The 19,913-nt window shown below is 38.4% G+C and overlaps 1 pseudogene; it reads left to right on the forward strand.

The window, feature by feature from the left end:
* The first annotated feature begins 5,461 nt into the window (after positions 1-5,461).
* Positions 5,462-10,390, forward strand: Cyp2c6_v1-ps4 (cytochrome P450, family 2, subfamily C, polypeptide 6, variant 1, pseudogene 4; annotated as a pseudogene).
* The last annotated feature ends 9,523 nt before the right edge of the window (positions 10,391-19,913 follow it).

The following is a 19,913-nucleotide window of genomic DNA, read 5'->3' on the forward strand; positions in this document are numbered from 1 at the left end:
GAGATGTTTTCCTGTTTTCTTTCAGTTTTATTTGTTGAGGAATGCCATGATGGCAGAAGCAGAGAACATGTGTTGAATTAATATGTTTGAGTTTTCACTTGTTTGGGCTGTAGCCCATATGTGTATGGAACTGTTGTAACTTTGACTACCAAAAAGTATGTTTGAGAAACATGGGTGACATCAATTTTCCATAAGGTGTTTTATTAGAGGCCTCTTGGGTTGGTGTCCACCATTTGTAAAGCGAGAATGGTTTTAAAGGATGCACAGGAAGAGCATGTTTTCATTATCCTTTGGAGTTGAGCCAGGGTGATGTGGGGGAAGCTGGCATGAAGCCATTTTATATTTGTATGTATGCAAATAGAATTGGTCTGTTTGTTCAATGGAGGCCCCACTATTTAGTAGAACTGACTTCATGACGCAAGTACCATTTAGGACAAAAAACTCAGAACACAGACAATACTACCAGTCAAAATGAAAACAAAACAAACAAAACAAAACAAAACAAAACAAAAACTAAAAAACAAAAAACCAAAAAAGGCTTTAGTCATCAAAGTCCAGTTCTGGGGAAGTTTCTAAATGTATTATTCTTCCTTTTTGGCTTCCATAGTTCTGTTTCTAGCTAATCATTCTTGTTAAGTGATCAATGTCAATATAGAATATGGTTTTTGTGCTGAAAAGTTTATCATGAGGAAGACTCAGGGCTACTTTGAGATTCCAAACAATTAAAGAAGTTAGCAGATGGCTAATAGGCTTACTGTTGGCTTAAACCTATGTCTAAGCAGTCTTCCTTGGTGGGTACCTTTATGACACCTTCCTTGATGTCTTTCCAAGAAAGACAATTACTCTTCCCTGTACTTCCTGATGTTGGAGGATGGATAGTTTGGGCAGCCCTTTGAAAACTAATGCTGTTTATCTTATCCTATCCTGAAACCATAGCTCAGACCAGTTCTGAGACCAGTTCAGTAAAGGGGAAGGACCAAGGTGAGCTCATGCTGCTTATGTACTGATACCTCTGACAGTGATGTGTAGCTCAAGATTTTATTTGCTAACTACAATGATTTTGGTGCAAAATACAATCGGTTAGGACCTATGTCTCTAGCTGTTCCATATTCTTTGTCCTCAGCTAGTACCCTGAACATTGAGGCCATTAGGATCTCATCAGTTTAAGAGCTTACCAGTTTCCAATATAAAATCCAATATAAATTTGTATATAAAGTCTTATGTTTTTTAGTCTAGTAAATGGAACTTTGTTTCTTTGGGATTTTAGGTCAACATGGGTCAGGCAACAAATTCTGGTTACCTTACACAGGATAAAAGGACAAGATGACTTTTGGTAACCAAAGGTCTAAAGATTATTAAAATAGAACTTTTCTGACATCCATGTCAGAATACAATGATCTAATTATTAACTAGATTTGAAAGATGATAAGGATCAAACATTTTGATCTCAATGTCAAGTATTATGATGTAATTATTAACTAAGTTCACGTTTGTTTTAAATAGGATTTAATAAGGTTGATATTGAATCACAGTACACAGTCAGTAAAGGTTGGTAGATGCAATAGAACTGAATGTCTACATGGAGAAAAAAAAAGGACAAGATAAGGACTCACACCCTGGCTCTACTACCTATAGTCTCTGTCTGCCTAGCCAACGGACAGAATCTCCAAGGCTTACCTTTTAATCCCTGGTGGTAATAATTTTGGCCTAGAAAAAGAAAGTAGAAAAAATCAGAAGAAATACTGAAGTCAGAATATGTATAATATGATTTATGAAATACTGTATAACATAGTCTTAAAAGACAATTTTCTGTTTCAAGAGAGCTTATCAATATCTTTTTAGTAATTTAGAAAAAATATGATGTCATCTCTACAAATTAAGACTTTGCGTGAGCTTTGCCATTATACTTAGAAAAATAGCTCCAACATACAACAAAGACACATGCTCCACTATGTTCATAGCAGCCTTATTTATAATAGCCAGAAGCTAGAAAGAACCCAGATGCCCTTCAACAGAGGAATGGATACAGAAAATGTGGTACATCTACACAATGGAATACTACTCAGCTATCAAAAACAATGACTTTATGAAATTCATAGGCAAATGGATGGAGTTGGAAAATATCATCCGTAATGACGTAACCCAATCACAGAAAGACACACATGGTATGCACTCAATGATAAGTGAATATTAGCCCAAATGCTCCATTTACCCAAGATGCACAGAACACATGAAACTCAAGAAGGATGACCAAAATGTGGATGCTTCTCTTTTTCTTTAAAAGGGGGACAAGAATACCTTTAAGAGGGGATAGGGAGGCAAAGTTTAGAACTGAGACTGAGGAAACACTTATTCAGAGCCTGCCCCACATGTGGCCTATACATATACAGCCACCAAATTAGATAAAATGGATGAAGCAAAGAAGTACAGGTTGACAGGAACTGGATATAGATCTCTTCTCAGAGACACAGCCAGAATATGGCAAATACATAGTCGAATGCCTGCAGCAAACCACTGAACTGAGAACTGGAGCCCCGTTGAAGTAATCAGAGAAAGGACTGAAAAAGCTTATGGGGCTTGAGACCCCATATGAACAACAATGCCAACAAACCAGAGCTTCCAGGGACTAAGCCAGTACCCAAAAACTTTACATGGACTGACCCTGGGCTCCAAATTCATAGGTAGCAATGAATAGCCTAGTAGAGGCACAAGTGGAAGGGGAATCCCTTGTTCTTGCCAGGGCTGAACCCCCACTTAAAGGGATTGTTTGTGGGGCGGCATTAATGGGGGAAGGGGAACACCCATATAGAAGGGGAGGTGGAGGGGCCAGGGGGATGTTGGCCTGGAAAATGGGAAAGGGAATAACATTTGAAATGTAAATAAGAACTACCCAATTTAATAAAGTTGGAAGAAAATAATAATTAGAATAACACATATCATTCCACTTAATATTTGAATTTTTATGATTCTCCTCTGAATAGTCTGGTCATTTTAAACTATGATTTGTAACATCCTTGAGTACCTACAATTTATTAAAGTCAGAGGAAACTACTCTGTCTTCAACCTCATTATTTATTATGTAGTAATTTTTATTCTTATCAATTACAGAATTATGATGACAGTTTTATGTCAAGTTGACACAAGCTAGTGTAATTTTGAAAAAGTGAACCTCAATTGATAAAATGTCTCCCTAAGAACTGGCTATAGATATAGTTTTAATTAGTTATTGATTGAATAGAACCCATCTCCTGATGGGTGGGGCCAACACAGGAGGGTGTTCCTGTGTTTTAGGAGAAAGCAGGATGAGCAAGCCTTGGGAAACAAGGCAGTAAGAGGCACCCTTCCATGACTTCTGTATCAAACTATACTTCCTGAACCCTACCCTGCCTGAGTTCTTGTTTTGACCTCTTCCAACGATGAACCATGATGTGGAATTGTAAACCAATTAAAGTCTTTACTCTCTAATTTGCTTTTGGTTATGATATTTCATCACAGCACTATTAACTCTAATTTAGACAAGAATAAAAAAATACAAAACACCTTTTCTTGGGGAGACAATATATTCAAGGACTCACAGTTCCTCAAGTACTTTCTGCTTAGTTATCAGATGTTTCTGTGGTCAGTTATACTGAGCTAGTTTTACTTCTAGAGTGATGTGAAGGGTGCAATCGCAATACTTTTCTTACATAGTCATATAGCTGATAGTGTGGAACTCCTAACTGATGTGATGGCTCTTTTGCCTGATCTTGAATCTCTTTTCCTTTCAACTCTGTTGTCTTATCCAGTCTCAATATGAGGGCCCTTGTGTTGATTTACTGTATCCTTATTTGCCCCATTTGACTGTCATCTCTTGAAGGCCTGCACGTTTCTGAACAGAAAAAATTGGGGGAGTAAATCTGGGGGAAGAGGAGAGGTAGGTGGAAAATGCAGAAGTAGAGGCATGAGAGGCGTGGATGTACGATATTAGATGAGAATCTATTTTAAATAAAAAGGTATAATAAAACTACAGTGAATAACTATGGCCATAAGAAAATCTCATTGAATTCATTTTTTATATAAATTTTGTGATACTGACAGTTCTTCTGTTTGTCTTTTCACCAGTAGAACAAATAACAAGTCTTTATTTTCCATGACTTGTATTATAGGACGGGATAATACATAACCTTTTATTAAAGATGTCTGAGTAACACTAGACATACTTTATTTACTTAGTTGTATTCTTCAGTCTTTTAAATACTTTTTTTAAAAAATTATTTATTCTTTTTGATTTACACTCCAGATTATGTTTCCCTCTGGGTCCACCCTCTGACTGTTCCACATCCCATATCTCTTCCACCTCAACAACCTCACCATTTCCAAGAAGATTTCCACACCAACCACTTCACAAGACCTCTTAAATCCTTGAGGCTTCCAGTCTTGTGATGCTTAGGTGAATCTTCTCTGACTGAACACTGAGCCAGCAATCCTCTGCTGTATATGTGTTGGGAGCCCCATATCAGCTGGTGTATGCTGTCTGGTTGGCAGTTCAGTGTGTGAGAGATCTTGGAGGTCCAGTTTAATTGAGACTGCTGGTCTTCCTACAGGGTCACCCTCCTCCTCAACCTCTACTAGCTTTCTCTAATTCAACCACAGGAGCCATCAGCTTTTGTCCATTTGTTGGGTATAAATATTTGAATCTTACTCTTTCAGCTCCTTTTTGGATCTTTCAGAGTGCAGTCATGATAGGTCAGTTTTTGTGAACATTCAATGGCCTCAGTAATAGGGTCAGGCCTTGAGGCCTCTCCTTGAGCTAGATCCCACTTTGGGACACTGAATTTAATAGAAGAGAAAGTGAGAAAGGTTCTTGAACTTACTGGCATAGGGGGAATTTTCCTAAATTGAACTCCAATGACTTATACTCTAAGATCAAGAATTGACCTCACAAAACAGGAAAGCTTCTGTAAGGCAAAGGACATAGTCAACAGGGAAAATCAGAAACCTACAGCTTGGGGAAAGAAACTTCACTAACTTGACATCTGATAGAGGGCTAATATACAAAATCTATAAAGAATTCAAGAAGCTAACCACCAAAGAACCCAAAAAACCCAATCAAAAAATGGTGTATTAAATGTGTATAAATCTACACTTATTGAGAATGCTTGTGTAAATGTTTAAGATAACAAATATTTGAAGTTAAATACACAGTTAAGTATGCCGTTAAACTTGGGCATGGTGGCTCATGTATACACTTCTATCCTTGGGAAGATAAAGCAGATGAGTAGATAGTTTGAGGTATATCATGAGATATTAAAGCATGAAGAACAGCTTGTTTTTGTTATTTTCACTAGAATAAAGTCCATGTAAAAGACAGATTATAGATCAGAAGCTAGCTGATTAGTCAATTATGCCATATTGATTATGTAGCCACCTGATAAAAGCTCTAAGCTACCTGATCAGAGCTGTGTCACTAAAGAGAAACTCAATGGATCTGGTCATGTTGCTGGTGCTCACTCTCTCCTGTCTCATTCTACTGTCTATCTGGAGACAGAGTTCTGGGAGAGGAAAGCTTCCTCAGGCCCTACTCCTCTCCCAATTATTGGCAATTTCTTTCATCTAGATTTGAATAACATCACCCAATCCTTAACCAGTGTAAGTATGCTCCTCTAGTACCTTGCAAAGAAAGATAAATATAACTCTTTTAAAAATTTCTTTTCATTTTGAGATTATAATTACATAGTTATTATTTTGAGATTATAATATATTCTTCCTCTTTTCTCTTTCCAATCCTTCCCATATACTCCTTCTTGTTCTTTTATATAATCCATGGCTATTCTCTTATTATTGTTGTTACATGCATATAGATATATTTATATACATATATTCCTAAATATAAGCCGTAAAGTCTGTATAACATTATTTTTGTGTACATTTTCAGGACTTGCCCAAACGGCATTGTAATCAATGATTGTAAAGCTAAAAATCTGTAAAGGTCATTTTTTATCCCCATCAGAAATTGAAGAAAAAGCAATTTCTATGGTGAATTAGAGAACTTTGGGTATTTACATATTATAATGACATTTGGAAAATTGCAAAAACTATGTATACTTCTCATCTTTATTTTATTTCTGTTTCCATATTTTTTGCTAAGTCTCTGGAAAGGGACACATGATACCATCCACCAAGTCAGGCAGCACTTTAAATCTCTGTATTTATTAGCATTTGGTGCTGAAGTTCTCTAAATAGCTGATGTTTTATTAAAAGAAACTATCCGTAGATGACGCAAAACACAGGAAGTAAGAGAACTAAACATATTTGATACTATCCAAATTGACTTTTCTTCTGTGCCTGGGACCATGAATGCCTCAGGGTGAATCTGTTCTCTTAGCAGATGCCCATGCTGTGTGCTGCTTCAGTGGTGCACCATCTCCACATCTCTAGTAATGATAGAATGAACTTGGGGTCCCCACTATGGATTTTCTCTCTTCTTCCTGGGGCTAAGCTGCACAGGAAAAACCTTATAGGTGTTGCTGAAACCGTCATCTGAGCATTGATACTTATTTTATTATGAGTGAACATGGAATTAGATTGTCCAGGCATCAAGTTATAAAAAAGAGTATTTTTAAATGTTGAGTACTCTTAGATTTTTAGTTTATTATTATTATTATTATTATTATTATTATTATTATTATTATTATTATTATGAAATTATTTACCTCCCAAATGTTGCCTATTACTCCCTTGAAGAGTTCTTCTTCATTCCCTTTCTCTTTTGTTTCTGAGAGGGTGACTTAGTCATCCCCCTTCCCTGGTATATAAAGTCTCTGTAGACTTAGTCTCATCTTTTCCCACTAAAGCCAGGAGCCATGTATAGTCCTCTGCTATACATGTGTGAGAAGCCTTGTACAAGTTTGTGTATGCTCTTTAGTTTGTGGCTTATTCTCTGGAAACTCCCAGTGGTCCAGGTTAGTTAACACTCTTTGTCTTCCTGTGGGGTTGCTATCCCCTTCAGTTTCTTCAATCCTCCCACTCTTCTTTACCCTTCCAATGTTGAACTGTAAATATATATATCCTTTTCAGTCAGCGGCTTGTAGAGCCTCTCATTGGAAAGAAATGCTAGGTTTCTGTCTGTAAGCACAACATAGCATCAGTAATAGTGTTAGCATTTGGTGACTGCCCATGGGATAGAGTCTTTTATTCATGAGCAATTCATCCCCAAAATGAATTTGGAAAACTCTTGCTTCAAGTACTTACTGAAACATGATCAAGAGACTTGCTGAATATTTTGATGTGACTCTTTATTGTAATCTAAATATCAACTGTCTGGGTCATCACATTGTGACAACACTGAAAAGTAACAATTACCCATTATTATGCTTTTCAATTTCCAGTTCTCAAAAGTGAATGGCTCTGTGTTCACTCTGTACTTTGGCATGAAGCTCATTGTGATATTGCATGGATATGCAGCAACAAAAGAAGGCTTGATTGATCACGGAGAGGAGTTTACTAAAAGAGGAAGCTTCCCAGTAGCTGAAAAAATTAATAAAGGCCTTGGTAAGTGTACATGTTTATGAGTGATCTGGGTAGCATTCACAGTGAGGAAGAAGATAGACAGCAAAGGCCAGACTTGATCCTGGGGCTCGGACTATGCCTCTCTAGGGTTGTGTCTTCGCCAATGCTCTCCTTCTTCCTGGGATCACATTGTAGTTTCTATTCCCATTTGTTCAGGAATTGCTTTTAGCCATGGAAATAGATGGAAAGAAATAAGACGCTTTACACTCATGACCTTGCAGAATTTGGGCATGGGGAAAAGAGCATTGAGGACCGTGTTCAAGAGGAAACACAGTGCCTTGTGGAGGAACTGAGGAAAACCAATGGTGATCATACATTCCTGTTTTGACTTTTCCATCCTGATACAGGTTAGAGTCCAATGGATCTACTGGTATTATTCTATTCAAAATGATGTTTTCTCTGTTGCTTTTGAATCAGGTATCATCATGAACACAGCATTTATTTTAATTTTCTAATAACTTACATCCTTAGAACAAACATACCTTATTTATTGGTAGTCGTTTTTACCACAGATCAGTTGCTATTGAAAATGGTGGCAGTGACTTCATCTACATTTAAAGATTCCAAACCAGATGTTATTTCTTTTCATTTTCTTGAATTACTTTCATCTCCCCAACTTCACTGATGTGGCAATGTGTCTTGAATGCACATTTTCATAGTCCTGGGTACTTATGAGTCAAAGTATATTTTCATTCCTTAGCTGTATTTAATAGAATGTCATCATGATTTGAAAACTTATCATAATTTCATTTTATTATGATTTGTATGCTTTAAGAATTTACACATGACAGTATTTATCTTCAAACACAAAGAACTTAATAAAATGACTTGTTTAATTAACCTTGAATTGTTTTCATTACCAACATCTCATTTTTGCTAATTATATTACATATCTGTCTTCTGTTGTGTAAACCATTTCTCTCTGTATTCGCTGTTTTGGCTTAGGTGATGAACAGATCTTCAATTACTATGTGAATGCTACTCACCCCTGAAATACCTTTCACAGAACAGTCAAGTTATCTGCTTAAATTATGAAGAAACTTGTCTTTAAGTACTTTCTCCAAAATAAAATGAAGACTGACAATCATATTTTGGTGAAGTTTAAAATTTCTCCAGGGATTTTACCCATTAACAAAGATAAAGTGCCCTCTTGGTATATTTTAATAACATATTACAATTGTTTCCCATTCCTCAGGCTCACCCTGTGACCCTACCTTCATCTTGGGCTGTGCTCCTTGCAATGTCATCTGCTCCATTATTTTCCAGAATTGTTTTGATTATAAAGATCAAGATTTTCTTAGCTTGATGGAAAAACTCAATGAGAACATCAAGATTGTGAGCAGTCCCTGGATATAGGTGAAGAAAATTCATCTCCTCCTGAAAGCAAAGTTATGACTATTCTTTTTCACAGATCAAATTACAAGGGGACTAATAGTGATGTAATGGTACCCATGCACTGCCTAGAGTAGTATGAATGGGACCTCTGGAAGAGAGGTCTATGTCCTTAGCTAAACCAACAGATAAACAAAGCACAAATGCCAAGAAAGCTCAAGCTGCTTATCTTCCTATGTGATGTTATTTTTATTTGACACACAGTGAGGTTTTTCTACAAATTAATCCATTGATTTTTAGAAAGATATTCAGTCACTCATAGAAGAACATTTTTGAACTACTCACAAGTTCTTGTACTATCAATAGTTAAAACCTACCCATTTCTGTATTTGGCATAAATAACAGTGTAGACAGAAAATATTCTTCTAAAGATATTTTGGATAATGATACAGGAAGCACTGAAACCACTGAAATGTTTGCTGCTTTATTTTGGATCCTCCATGACAAGGGAACAGGAAGAAATGATAATATGAATGGTGGATCATGAATATGTTCACAATCTTTCCCTGTGATGAATTAGCATCTCCTGCTCTCTGCCTATATAGTAGTTATGGACCACAAAGAAGTAAATAATGGTGTGTAATTTTTGTCAAGGAATCTTTAGAGGCGCACACAATTCCACGTTCTCACTTCATGTCAGAGATTGGCTGATTGAAAAGCTTTCTGCAGTGAATTATTTACCCTATTTTAGCATGTACTAGCATCCAAAGTGTAAGGATTATATTACTTAATATCATATGATATTTAAAATTTGTAGGCAAAATTGAATTATTACTGAATATGAAAAAATTCACTGTGAACCAGGATTATATGGGCAGGATTTTCTTCCTCAATTTTTCTACTACGTAGAATTTATATATAATTTTATTATGTATAAAATGGAGCAACTCTTTTTCAAGGTGAAAATAAATCATTCATGGGACTATAAATCAAAATCAGGCTTGCTAGATTATAGTATGTCTGTACTTCTTTATTATACCTTATGCATTTAATAAATTCTTGGTGTTTTTCCTTGTAGTTCTGCAGTTCTTTCCCTGTTTTCATTGATTATTGTCTGGGAAGTTATATGACATTAGCTAAAAATGTGTATCATACTAGAAACTACATTCTGAAGAAAATAAAAGAACATCAAGAATCACTGGATGTTACAAATCCTCATGACTTTATTGATTATTACCTAATTAAGTGGAAGCAGGTAAAGCATTGATATATACTCATTTATTTCATTTTTCAAGTATTTTCTCATTCACTGAATACTTAAGTATTTGCCAGAGCTTTGTAAACACTCAGTTCAGTGTCATTTGAACACTAACTTGAATAGTTATTTGGTGTGTGAAAATACAATATGGATTCAGGAACACATAAGGAGAATTGGTTAATTAGAACACATTGCCATTTATCTTAGCACATAAAATAAACAAAACCGAGTAGAAAGACAATATTAAGTGCAGCAGAGATGGAAACTGACTCACATCATGCCATAAAGTATAAGTTATTGTGACTGATAAACTTTGTATTTTTTGTTTTTCCCTGCTTTTCCAAATTCATGCCATTGTGTGATTTCATTTATTATTTATTCAATACATTGTGTAAGAAAGTATTCATTTGTAATAATCATTTTGTGCCTTAAGCATTTTTCAAACAGAAATGAGATTTTATTTTATTTTAATTTTTATGTTTTTTGTTCTATTCTTTATTTTTATGGTCCAGTCTTTATTCCTCTCTCAGTTCGCCTTCTGATTGTTCTTCATCTTATTCTTCCTCACCACCCTTGTCTACAAAAGGTTGTCCCCACCAGCACTAGGCCAGCAGACCTTCCCACTTCTTGGGGCCTCAATTCTCTGAAGGGTTAGGTGCATCTTCTCTCACTGAGGTCAGAACAGGTAGTCCTCTGCTTTAGATGTGTTGGGGGCCTCATGTCAGCTGGTGTATGCTTCCTGGTTGGTGGCACAGGGTCTGAGAGATCTTGTGGATCCAGGAAGACTGCTGGTCTTCCTATGGGGCCACCCTTCTCCTTACCTTCTACTAGTTTTACCCTAATTCAACCACAAGGGTCAGTAGCTTCTGTCCATTAGTTTCCTATAAGTATCTGCATCTGACCCTTTCAGCTACTTGCTGAGCCTTGAATTGGATCCCAATTTGGGCCTGTCACTGGACCTCCTTACCTTCAGTCTCTTCTCCATTTTTGTCCCTGCAATTATTTCAGACAGGAAAAATCTGGGTCAGAGTTTTTGACTGTGGGATGTCAACCCCATTCCTTCACTTGACAATCTGTCTTTCTACTAGTTCCCTCTCCTGACTGTAGGGCATTACTTTTTTTAAATTTAATTTATCATTTTATTTATTTATATTTCAAATGTTATCCTCCTTCCCAATTTCCCCTCCAAAAGCACCCTACACCACCCTATCCTCCTGCTTGCATGAGGTGGCTCCCCTACACACCCACTCACTCCACATCACTGCCTTAGCATTTCCCTACACTGGGGCATCAAGCCTTCAAAGGACCAAGGGCCTCCCCTCCCATGGATGCCAAATAACTCTGTCCTCTGCTACTTCTGCAGCTAGAACCCTGGGTCCTTCCATGCCCATTCTTCGGTTCGTGGTTTATTCCCTGGGAGCTCTGGGTGTCTGGTTGGTTTATATTGTTATTCTTCCTATGGGGTTGCAACTCCCCTCGGCTATCTCAGTCCTTTCTCAAACTCCCATGTGTGTCAGTCTCTGGTTGGTATGTCCTTCAGTCTCTGCTCCATTCTTTGTCCTTCTATTTCCTTTAGCCAGGAGCAATTCAGGGTTAAATTTTTGAAGGGTGAATGGCCCCATCACCAACCAGGGGCTGTGCCTAACCTCTGGATATGGTCTCTACAGGTTCCCCCTCCCCTTTGTTGGGTATTTCAGCTTATATCATTCCTGTTGGGTCCTGGGAGCCTTTGCCTTCCTGGCATCTGGGTCTTTCTGTTGGCTTCCCCCTGTTCCCCGTCTTTCATCACTACACACCTCTGTTCAATTTCTTGACCATCTGAACATCTCCCCTGTCTTCTTCCACATTTGATCCTGTCCCCCTCTTTTTCCTCTACCCCTCCTCTCTTCCTCCTATGTCCCTCCCACTTATACCTCCTGTTGTTACTTTGCTGCCCTTTCGATGTAGGACTGAAGCATCCACACTTTGGTCTTTCTTCTTCTTCAGATTCTTATGGTCTCTGAGTTATTCTGAGCTTATGGTCGGTATTCTGAGCTTTTGTACTAATGTACACATATCAATGAATACATACCATGTGTGTTCTTTTGTGATTGTGTTACCTCACTTAGGATGACATTTTATAGTTTTGTGAGTTTCATTGATTTAAATGGTGGTGTAGTACTCCATTTTGTAAGTGTACCAACATTTTCTGTATCCATTTTTCTGTTGAAGGACATTTGGTTTGTTTCCACTCTTTGGCTATTAGAAATAAGGCTGATATGAACATAGTGGAGCATATGTCCTTGTTATATGTTGGAGCATCTTTCAGGTGTATGTCCAGGAGTGTATAGCTGGGTCCTCAGGTGGTACTATGTCCAATTTTCTGAGGGCATTTCTTCTGGAGTCCCTCCCTTTGTGTCCTGAGAATCTCTCACCTCCCAGGTCTCTGGTACCTTGTAGAGGGTTCATCTACAACCTATCTCCCAAGGTTGCCTGTTTTCACTTTTTTCAGCTGATCCTCAGGGCTTTAGTCCTGTTTACCCCCAATACCAGATAATGTTTCCTCTTTTGCCTGTCTTCTTTCCCACCCTAGTCCCTTCTTCCTTCTGCGCCCCATGATTGCTTTCTTCTCCCTGTCAAGTGGATTAAGGCATCCTCACTTGTGTCCTTTGACTTGTTAGCTTCCTTGAATTCTATGGACTGTATCCTGGGTATTCTGTACTTTTTTAGCTAATATGCACATATTAGTGAGTACATGCCATGCATGCCACTTTGGGTCAGAGTTACCTCACTCAGGATGACATTTTCTAGTTCCATCCATCTGCTGGCAAAACTCAGGATGTCCTTGTTGTCAATAGATAAATAGTATTTTCTTATGCAAATGAATCATGTTTTCCCTATCCATTCTTCCATCGTGGGACATGTGGGTTGTTACAGCTTCTGACTGTTACAAATAAAGCCACTATGAACAAGTGGAACACATACTCCTGTAGCATGGTGGGGCATTTTCTGGGTATATGCCCAGGAGAGGTATAGTGGGTCTTCAGGTATATATATATTTCCAATTTTCTGAGGAACCTGCAAACTGATTTCCAGAGTGGTTGCACCAGTTTGCAATCCCACCAGCAGTTGAGGAAGGTTCCTTTTCTCCACAACCTTGCCAACATGTGCTGTAATGTGAATTTTTGATCTTAGCCATTTTGATGGGCTAAGGTGGAATTATGGGGTCATTTTGATTTGCATTTTCCTGATCACTGAGGATTTTGATCATTTCTTTAAGTGATTCTCAGGTATTCGAGATTCCTCTTTTGTGAATTCTCTGTTTAGTTTTATACCTTATTTTTTCATTATTTCCTGCATTCTACTCCTTTTGAGTGAATTTATTTCTCTTTGTTCTAGAACTTTGGTGTGCTGCCAATAGAGCAACATGAGCCAGGCAAAATATTACTGCTAAGTGGGAGATGGGAATGCAGGGAATAACATGATGTATCAATAACATTGAAGACCTAAATATATCACATGCTTGAACTATAGAACATGAAGAAATGAATCAGACATGATGATCTGTATACCAGAAGACATCCATGGAGATCTGTGGGGGTGGGGGACAGCTGAAGCAAACAAACCATTACACTCTTTGAGGGGGAATGGGGAGCCATGTCAAGGTAGCCACTTTCTTTCACTGCTATTATGTTGCTGAAAGGCTAGAACAAGTAGGGAGTGGAATTGTATTTGAAGCTTCTGCTATGGTTGGCACAAAGTGGTGAAGCACTGGCAGGGGGCTAGGATAGCAGGTAAAATGCAGTGGACAGGTTGGGGCTACTGGGTAGGAAGTGACTGTGGTGTGTTGCCAGGGCAGCATCTAGTGGCAGAATCTCTTGGAGAGAATTCTTCTCTCCAGGAAGAATTACAGTTCTTATATGACAGAAGCACTCAGAGCAATCCTTGATGGAGTAATTCTCATATTCTTATTCCTTCTTATACCTTATTGGTATAAGATATCATATGCATCTTGTCGTGGGTTGTGGTTTGACAGCAGAAGCTTTATATTTGCTTCATCTGAGATATTAGTGATGCCTCATCTGCATGTGGAGGGTGTTAGCACACTTATTGTCATAATCCTCCATGGGATACCACAGTCATTTTACAGGTATCTGGCCAGGGAGCAGGTGAAGCACCTACCACCCTCTGGTATGAAGGTCCAGTGCTTCCAAACCCACTCAACATTACCAAGTTTCCTGGTATGGTCCACTGCCCCACAATGCCTCCTTTTCTTTTTTTATAAAGGAAAGATGTCAACAGAATAACTGTCTTTTATATTGGGAAGAGTTTGATGTTGAACCAAACCTGATTAGTAGTGAGGTTTGAAATGCTAGTCAACAGTTATTTTATAAATTGGATGATGTGGGTTGCCAAAAGAACCAAGGCTCATATGGCTAGTATGGGCCTGATGAGAGGAAGAATCCAAGCTACCAAAAGTTTAGAGTACTAAGAGGTAGTGGTGTTGGGAACTTAGCTTCCCTGGAGATTTCCCTGGAGCTCTTTAGCATTTGTACATCTTTCTCTACTAGCCCAGATTTATTGACATGCAAACAACATTTCATCCCCAGCAAAACTTACATTCTTCTCTGTTTAGGGGTCAGTTTGTCCAGGGCCCTTGAGTTTTGCAGAACAACTCCTGCTAAGGAGGTTATCTGGCACTGAAGGGCCTCAAGAGTGTCTGATGTGGAAGACATTGCCTGGTCAATCTTGTCCTCAAAGTCACTGGCCAGATGTTATGTTTGGACAAGGGCTGTTCCATTTGTTCTTGTCATACCTAGTGAAACAGTGAGGCCCAGTCCAATGATGAGAAGGATGAAGATATCTCTCTTCTTTTGGTTCCTCCTATCTGCAAGGAACAATTATCACAAGGATCTAGAAGCCCTGAAAATGAGGGTTAATATAGGAACCTATAGTGCCTTTGTAACAGACGATAGCAGGAGAGTTAATACATATTGGTTTGGTGATGGTGATGTCATGGCCATATGTAAGATGCAGTTTTATGAAGGGTCCTACAGGGCAAAAATGGAAGTGGTGGGAAAAAGAGAGGAAGGTCTTGTGTTTTCCTTGTGGGTAAGGGTCCATGAAATTCATGAAGAGAAATGCTAATGGGAACAGATGTTAATAGTGGTTGGGTGAGCAAAGCAAAGGAAAAACATTGGGGGGAGTTGGGATTGTTGGTTAAGGGAAGGAAGTCAGCTGTATATGGATGTATTGTAGCTAGAAGACAGTAGTTTGGAGTTCCTTCTGAGGTTGATTTTACTGGTGAAGAATATTAACATGGGTAAAGACTGATTTGGAGATGGGAAAAAACTCATGGAGACATGATTATTAGCTATGGGTTTTTGGCATAGCCATAATGGTAGAGTTTACTCATGACTCTGGTTCACCAATGTTCAACCCATGGGTCACTGATGGAAAGCTGAAAACCAGCTTTAACATTGGTGAATGTTGGCTGGTGAATTTTATACCTCTGTATGGTGAGACCTCATGGAGGTAGTCACCTGCATTTTGGTAAGGAAAGCAGAGAAATGGACTGGTGTGGGTTCACCTACAGCTCAGGAGGTTAAATTCTGGAAATTTGATTGCACATGTCCCACATGATCACCCATCGGTTGTGGTTGGGCTTCAAGGTATCTTGGAGACACTGCTTTATATGGGGAAAACTCAGTCTGACAGGTGTGGAAGTCAAAGCTGATTCAGGTGTCCTGGGCCTGCAATGAGTCCAGGGTCATGAGCTTCTCAGATTCTTGGAAATATGTGCATCACTGAAAGTTGCAATGAGCTGAGAATAGAGTTGGGGCCCATAGGCTGAACACTGCTGTCTAGCCTGGGGCTGGGGGAAAGGGGAACTCTGGCTTGTTTCAGAAGTGATTGTCCTTAGTTTGGTTGTAGAGTTGTGGTTGGGAGTTCAGAGAGACCTAATACAGGATAACTGAGCTGTGACTTAATAGTTGAATGCCTTCTCCATGTCACCCCACAGTGGCTCTTCATGAAAGAGACAGTCCACAGTTTTAACTGTTTATTGACTGTTCATGTGGAGAATAGTTGCATACTATACCAACTTCTCAGGGTGGAATGTCTGAAAAGGGGAGCTTATTGGCTAAGCCCTCATGGTCTCTAGGTACCTCATTAGCATGGAGAACTCTGTGCTGAGCCTATTTGACCAGAGGTCACATTTCCTTAAGTGGGGAGTGTGGCACATTTTCCATGCTGGGAATGGCAGGGAATGAAGAGTTATGTAAAACTCAGGTGTTTGCACACCAAATCTTCAGTTCTCAAACCTGTTCTACATTACCAAACCTCCTGGCATGATTTTACCATCCCATCGTCTTGGAGAAGTGGAGATGGAATCTGGGTGTGTGGATATCTCAATCCTGATCCAGCAACCTTCAAGTGGGCAATCCTACATTCCTATGAATTTGTTATGTTCGTTGTAGGTTTCTCTAGCAAAGATACTCTAGTATAGGTCCTGGGAAGGGTAGGGGTAGTCTTGACAGTAGCAGAGTTAGTATGAAGAATGATAAAAACACCCAAGAGAATGGAGGAGAGGGAAGCTTGTGGCCTGGGCAGCATTCACCAGATCATGGATGTCCTTACAGGAGACCTTGCCTTTCCTCTGTGTTTGGAAATTCCTCCTCCTCCTCTTCCTCCTCCCCTTCTTCTCCTCTTCCTCCTGCTCTTCCTCCTCCTCCTCTTCCTCCTCCTCTTCCTCCTCCTCCTCTTTCTCCTCCTCTTCCTCCTCCTTTTCCTCTTCCTCCTCCTCCTTCTCCTCTTCCTCCTCCTCCTCCTCCTCCTCCCCCTCCTCCTCCTCCTCCTCTTTCTTTGCACTTGATCTGCCATATTCTTGGTTGATGGGGTGGTGTCAGGCATTTCTGTTAGGAACCAAGATAGGCTTAGGTTGACCCGGTGGGAAATCATAAGTCAACCACACCCAGTTGTAAGTTGAGGGTCTGGTCCATTCCAAATTCCATCCAAAGGACCATGTCCATATACTATGGCAGGGGGAGATAAATTTGGTGTGTGTCAGTGGAGGAAGATAGGAGGGTGTTTGGAGTTTTTGTAGATGTTAAATTTGTTTAGTGTAGACAGAGCTATTATTAATTGTACATTAGGGGGTATGTGGTTGTCTTTTGTTTTTGAAATTGGATTTCAAGGGTTTGATGTACTTTTTCTACTATTCCTTGAGGGAAATCCCTGTATGGTGAACAATTTCCCAACATGTGCAGAAGGTTTTGAATTGAGAGCTAGTGAAGTCAGGGAGATTATCAGGTTTTATCTGTTGAGGAATGTCATGATGGCAAAGGTAGAGAGCATATGGTGAATTAGCTGTTTTGACTTTTCACTTATTTGGGCTGTAGCCCACATGTGTATGGATCTACTGTAACAAAAGCATACTTTTGCCTAGCAAATTGAGAAACATAAATGACACCAATTTACCCTCAGGTGATTTATTAGAAAGCTCTGGGGTTGGGGTCCATCATTTTTAAAGCCGGGATGGTAATAATTGATGCACATGAGGAGCATGGTTTTATTATCCTTCAGATTTGAGCCAGGGTGATGTGGGGGAAGCTGGCATGAAACCCTTTCATATTTGTGTGTATACAAATAAAATTTGTCTGTTTGTTCAATGGAGACCCCCACAGCTTACTACAACTGACTTCATGATGAACGTACCCTTAGGACATAAAACTCAGAGCACAGCCAATACTACTTGCCAAAATGAAAACAAAACAAACAAAACAAAAACTGAAAAACTAAAAACAAAAAAAACCCCTTAGTCATGAAAGTCCAGTTCTGGGAAAGTCTCCCAATGTATTATTCTTACTTTTTGGCTTCTGTAGTTCAGCTTCTAACTAATCATATTTTTAACTGAAGTATGTTAGCATAGAGTATGGTATTTGTGCTTAAAAGTTCATCATAAGAAATGCTCAGGGCTACATTGAGATCCAGAAAAACCAATGCTGTTACCAGCTGGCTAATAGACTTACTGTTGGCTTAAACCTATGTCTGAGCAGTCTCCTTTTATGGGTACCTATAAGACACCTTCTTTTGTGTCTTTCCTATGAAGACAATTACTCTTCATTGTGCTTCCTGATGTGGGAAGAAGGATAGTATGGGCATCCCTTTGAAAACCAATGCTGTTTGTCATATCCCATCCTGAAACTATAGTTTAGACCAGTCCAGAGACAAGTTTAGTAAAGGGAAAGGACCAAGGTTAGGTCATGCTGCCTATGTACAGATACTTCAGATTGTGTTTTGTAGCTCACGGTTTTATCAGCTACCCACAATGATTCTAGTGGGAAATAAAACAGGTTAAGACATATTTCTCTAACTATTCCAAAGGCTCTGACTCCAGCTAGTATCCTGGGCATTGAGGCCATAAGGATCACATCAATTTAAGAGCTTACTAATTTCCAATATAAAATCAAATATAAAGTTTTATGCTTTTTAGTCTAGCTTATGTCTAGTAAATGTAACTTTGTTTCTTTGGGATTTTAGTTCAATGTGAGTCAGGCAGCAAATTCTGCTTAACTTACACAAGATGACTTTTGGTCACCAAAAGTCTAAAGAATATTAACATAGAACTTTTCTGACCTCCATGTCAGAAAACAATGATCTAATTATTAACTAGATTTTAAAGATCAGGATCAAACCTTTTTGATCTCAATGTCAAGTATTATGATGTAATTATTAACTAAGTTCATGTTTGTTTTAAATAGGATTTAATAAGGTTGATATTGAATCACAGTACACACTCAGTAAAGGTTGGTAGATGCAATAGAACTGAATGTCTATATGGAGAAAAAAAAAGGGCAAGATGAGGACTCACACCCTGGCTCAACTACCTGTCTCTGTCTGCCTAGGCAAAGGACAGGATCTCCAAGACTTACCTTTTAACCCCTGGTGGAAATAATTTTGGCTTAGACAAAGAAAGTAGAGAAAATCAAATGAAATACTGAAGTGATCATTTTAAAAAAATACACAGAATATGTATAATATGATTTATGAAATACTGTATAACAGTTTTAAAAGACAATTTTCTGTGATAAGAGAGCTTAGCAATATCTTTTTAGCCAATTTAGAACAAGTATGATGTCACCTCTACAAGGATGCCACTGCGTGAGCTTTGCCATTATAATTAGAATAACATATATCATTCCATTAATATTTTAATTTTTATGATCCCATTCTGAATGGTTTGGTCATTTTAAACTATGATTTCTAACATTCTCAATTAATTATGATATATTAAAGCCAAAGGAAACTGCTCTGTTTTCAACTTTCATTATTTATTGTATAGTAATTTTTTCTTATCAATTACAGAATTATGATGACAGTTTTATGTCAAGTTGAAACAAGCTAGAGTCATTTTGAAAAAGTGAACCTCAATTGATAAAATGTATCTCTCAGTTCTGGCTATAGATATATTTTTAATTAGTGATTGATTGAAGAGGACCCAGCTCATGATGGGTGGGGCCATCTATGGGATGGTGTTTCTGTGTTTTAGGGGAAAGCAGGATGAACAAGCCTTGGGAAATAAACCAGTAAAGTCATCTCTCCATGACTTCTGTATCAGTCTCTACTTCCTGAACACACCCTGCTTGAGTTCTTATTTTGACTTCCTCCAATTATGAACCATCCTGTAGAATTGTAAACCATTTAAAGACTTTCCTCCTTAATTTGCTTTTGGTTATGATATTTCATCACATCATTATTAACTATAATTTAGACAATAATAAAAAATAGAAAACAC

Source organism: Rattus norvegicus, chromosome 1 (assembly GCF_036323735.1).
Source record: "Rattus norvegicus strain BN/NHsdMcwi chromosome 1, GRCr8, whole genome shotgun sequence".
Classification (NCBI taxonomy): Eukaryota; Metazoa; Chordata; class Mammalia; order Rodentia; family Muridae; genus Rattus; species Rattus norvegicus.